Source organism: Hyaena hyaena, unplaced genomic scaffold, assembly GCF_003009895.1.
Source record: "Hyaena hyaena isolate Hyena2069 unplaced genomic scaffold, ASM300989v1 scaffold_1240, whole genome shotgun sequence".
Classification (NCBI taxonomy): Eukaryota; Metazoa; Chordata; class Mammalia; order Carnivora; family Hyaenidae; genus Hyaena; species Hyaena hyaena.
This window is the reverse complement of record NW_024081873.1, coordinates 435,316-440,052: the sequence shown is the minus strand read 5'-3', so window position 1 is coordinate 440,052 and position 4,737 is coordinate 435,316. Positions and strand designations below refer to the sequence as shown.

The 4,737-nt window shown below is 39.3% G+C and overlaps 1 pseudogene; it reads left to right on the top strand.

Moving 5' to 3' along the window:
• The first annotated feature begins 2,257 nt into the window (after positions 1-2,257).
• On the top strand, positions 2,258-3,217 carry LOC120224736 (annotated as a pseudogene).
• The last annotated feature ends 1,520 nt before the right edge of the window (positions 3,218-4,737 follow it).

Here is a 4,737-nt window from a genome sequence, read left to right as displayed (position 1 = left end):
CTTTACTGGCTGCCCTGTGGAGACCATGTACTAGATCTTTGATGATTACCAAGCAGGGCAGAAAAAGTGGAAGATTAGCCAAGACCTTGACCTTCCAAGGTGATTTCCAGTTTGATATTCACTGATGTGTGCAGTAGTCCTTTTGTAAAAAGTGCCCCTCGGGGTAAATACCATATTTCCCCTCTTATTTAATAAAGAGGCATTTGGATTTCAGCTGTACTTTTGGAAAACCCATAAGTAGGAAAGATGAACTCACAAAGGGAGAAGTCATTTTACTTAAATATGAAAACAACTCCATAAAGATTTAGGTAGATGATAGAAAAGGAGGTCTGTGCTGTGGAGACACATCTAGGGGCCAAGGGTAGAACAGGTACCTGGACATATCAGCCTGGGATAAATTGTCAGGGGCAGAAGAGATGGAAACTCATTGACCTGTGAGGGCTTAAACCGATAGTAGCACAAAGCAGTAAGCATGGTGCCTGGCACAGTCAAACTTACAAACCACCAACAGTCCATGTCATAGCACAGCGGGGCTTGGGGTCCTAGAATGGTCATCCTTCCTAAGTTTTCCTTGGGCTCTGGCTTTCTGTAAGAGCTTTATCCTGGTCACCCTTGCTTCTGACCTTTTTGCTGCTTTAGGCATACCTTGTCATCTCAGGCTGATCCTGCTGCCTTTTGTAACTCAGTTCCCCATAGCTCTGCTTTCTTCCTTCTCCAGTTTAAGAAAATAGAGAGTTCAAGGAAAAGAAAGTATAGGAATTTCTAGGCACCCCCAGGACTCATCTTAACCAAGTACCACCAGGAGGTGATATCTGTGTTTGGCTCTTGTCTCTGTTCTGTTTATGTTGCCCGTGAAACCAGGGCTGCCGGATTGCAGGGTCATCTGACTCTACTGTACGTCTCTTGTGCAGAAGAATTTTGTTTTCAGTAGATCCATTTGGGAAAGCCAATGCTTTCATCGCCACTCCAGAGTGATATCAAATGTGTTACGATTCAAATCCCAGAGCCTTAATGATATGATTGATCTGAAAACTCTTTGAAAAGTGTAGGCATGTATACAGAACTGGATCTTTACTTGGCAAATTTGAAGTACTTACTATTCCTCAAAGATTCCTAAAAGTTTCTACTTTTACCTCCCTTGAAGATCTCATATTTATTTCAGATTGATTCTCTCCAGTAGAAGTCACTGGGGACAGCTTCATGTACATTTTAATGAGGGCTGGTGGTCGATATAGAGATTGAAGACTGGTTTGGATTTGTGTTTGGTAAGGTGTAGGGTTTTCTTCATAAAAATTGAGAAATAAACTTAAGAGTCTATTCACCTAAAATTAGCTTTCCTTAGAGATTATTTTTGACTTATATTTCTTTTTTAATGCTTATTTTTGAGAGAGAGAGAGAGAGAGAGAGAGAAATAGAGCATGAACAGGGAAAGGAGAGAGAGAGAGGGAGACACAGAATCTGAAGCAGGCCTCAGGTTCTGAGCTGTCAGCACAGAGCCCAACATGGGGCTTAACCCCATGGACCACGAGATCATGAGCTGACCCAAAGTTGGACACTTAACTTAGTCACCCAGGTGCTCCAATTTTTGCTTATATTTCTATAAAATTTCAGTTTCTCATTTAATTTCCAGTTAACCAGAATGGTCCAGGTAAGTGTTCACATTTTTATTCCAGAGTGGTCCAATCTCCAGATTCTGTTATCTCAATCTCATTGTTGACCTTAGTCCTTAAACTCAAAACTCCATGAGGGCAGGAACAACTTCTGATCTATTCATCATTACATCTCCTAAATCTTGTATTGTGTCTTCATATGGTAAGTAATTAATAAATGTATGCTGAACAAATAGATACTGATTGAATAAATACATCCTGTTTTACATATATTCTTGGAGTATTAATTTTAATACATTTATTTAAATACAAGGTGTTATTTTTCTTACCTATTCTTAAAATTTAATGCTATTGGCTCCTGTTTTCTCTCCCCAGCACTTTTGTGTTTTACTAAGAAATGTTTTAGTTAGTATAAGAGTATGGTGGAAAGAGCATTACGCATGGACTCAGAAGAGCTGAACCCATGCCCAACTCTGCTACCAACTGACCTTAAAATTGGTAAAGTGGTTGCATTTCTAGGCCTTGTACTGAAAGCTAACAATGTTAGAGTGTTCAGGAAACTTGCCACATTCTTTCTGGTCATTAAGTAGAAAGTATTTTCCTTATTGTCTTCCTCACATGACTCTCACATCTCTCTCCTGGGCACAATGGCAACTCGTAAGGAATATCTGATTGCACCAGTTGCAGAAGAAGAGCAATTGTCCAAAACAATAGGATTACTGTAGTGGGTGTTGCACAAGTTGGTGTGGTGCATGTCACCGGCATTCTGGGAAAGTTTCTGGTGGATGACTTGTGTTAGTGGATGCTCTGGAAGATAAACTCTAAGGAGAAATAATGGATCTGCAACATGGGAGCTTATTTCTTTAGACACCTAAAATTGTGGCAGATAGTGATGACTCTGTGACCTCCAGTTCTAATACTGTGGTGGTAACTGCAGGAGTCTGCCAGCAGCCGGGAGAGAGCCCCTCCGTCTGGTGCAGAGGAATGTGAATGTCTTCAAGTTCATTATTCCTCCCTAAGTCAAGTGCAGTCCGGATTGTGTCATAATTGTGGTTTCCAACCCAGTGGATATTCTCACATATGTTACCTGGAAATGAAGTGGACTATCCAAGCACGGTGTGATTGCAAGTGGGTTTAATCCAGATTCTGTTAGATTTTGCTATTTTATGGGTGTAAAATTTGGCATTCATCCCAGCAGCTGCCATGGATGGATTTTGGGAGAACATGACAACCCAAGCATGAGTCTGTGGCGTAGAGTGGATGTGGGAGGTATTATGTCTCCAGAAACTAAATCCAGAAATGGGAACAGACAATGACAGTGAAAATTGGAAAGATGGGCATAAGATGGTGGTTGAAAGTGCCTGTGAAGTCCTCAAGCTGGGCTCTTGGATTAAGTGTGATTGATCTCATTGAATCCGTGTTGAAAAATCTATCTATGACTCCTCCGGAGTCAAAACTGATGAAGGGAATGTATATCTTCCTGAGCCTTCCATCTATCCTGAATGCTTGGGGATTAACTAGTGTTATCAACCAGAAGCTGAATGATGGTGAGTTTGCTCGGCTCAGAGACATTGTGGGACATCCAGAAAGACCTACATGACCTGTGACTTCTGACTACTAGGCTGTAGAAATTTAAAAACTAGAATCTGATTAACTGTGAGCCTTTAGTTTTCATCCATTTCATCCACATTCGTGGATCACAGTTTGCTTTTATGTTCTTAAATATGTGAGTCTGGGCTTACAGACTCCAAGCCCACTCGTGGTTTAATGCTTACAATATGAACCCTTGAAAAATAAAGTTAATTGTGCTAAAAAAAAAAAAAAAGAATGAATTTACCTCAGTTTTCCTCTCTCCTTAACTTTATGGAATGTCTAAATTTTAAAAATGCGAAGAAAATGCATCTTTCTTGAATGATCAGGTCTACCATCACAACTTCAGTTTTAATTTGGATGTTCTGGTAGATGGATAAACAATATTAGAGGGAAGTATTAATTTTCACTTATTTACCCTCTGTTCCTTAGAAACAATGTGACCTAGAGTAAGGCATTTCATTATTCTGGGCTTCAGTTTCTTCATCTGCAAATTAAAAGACTCAACTAAATGAATTCTCAACTCTTTTTTTCCAGCCATACTGTTCTGTTTCTTGATTCTTTAAAAGCTACTATGACTTGCCACTGGTGTTCTTGTTCTCATCCAATTATTCATATATTCAGCAAATCTGAATGAATGCCTCTTGTTTATAGGATTGTGCTAGGTTCTAGGAAGTAGTTACAAACAACATGCATCCCACCTATGATAAGGTTATCATGTCCTTATTTTCCCTTTTCTGAATTCACCCTGAGAATATCTAATATCCATTAAGAGATGCACACAATAACATAAATAAGAAGCACAAAAGATCCATTTTCATGTATAGGAGAAATCTGAACAAATGGGCACAACCCAGTAGAGGATGGGAAGCAGTGATCCACACAGGGTTCCAATTTTAAGTCAGGTTTATAAATTACTTTTTTCTCTTTCTCTTTAGAGATTTTGTTTGTTTTGTTTGGTTATGTGTTCTGGTATAGCCTTCTTTTTAACATGTGTAGTTTTTAAATCATTAATAATTTATGCTGAGAGGTGCAACTGGGTGGCTCAGTCAGTTAATCATCTGACTCTTGATTTCAGCTTACGTCATGAGTTTGAGCCCCACGTGGGCTCTGCTCTGATGACAGCGTGTTGCCTTCTTGGGATTCTTGCTCCCCCTTCTTTCTTCCCCTCCCCCACTCACTTTCTCTGTCTCTGTCTCAAAATAAATAAATAAACATAAAAAAATAATAATTTATGCTGGTAAATGGTGTCACATAACACTAAATGAATTTAAGTCTCCATTGTTATTCAGCTATAATTTGATAAATTTTTCTGTTTCTCATTGATTTTTGGTATTACTTTAATTCCATAGAAAATTTTAGTGCAAGAAATGATCTACTGTCAGAATACTTATCCTTCTCCATCAAGATATTCAGATTAATTTGGGGCACCTGGGTGGCTCAGTCAGTTAAATGTCTGACTTTGGCTCAGGTCATGACCTCACCGTTTGTGAGTTCAAGTCCCATGTAGGGCTCTGAGCTGTCAGCACAGAGCTTG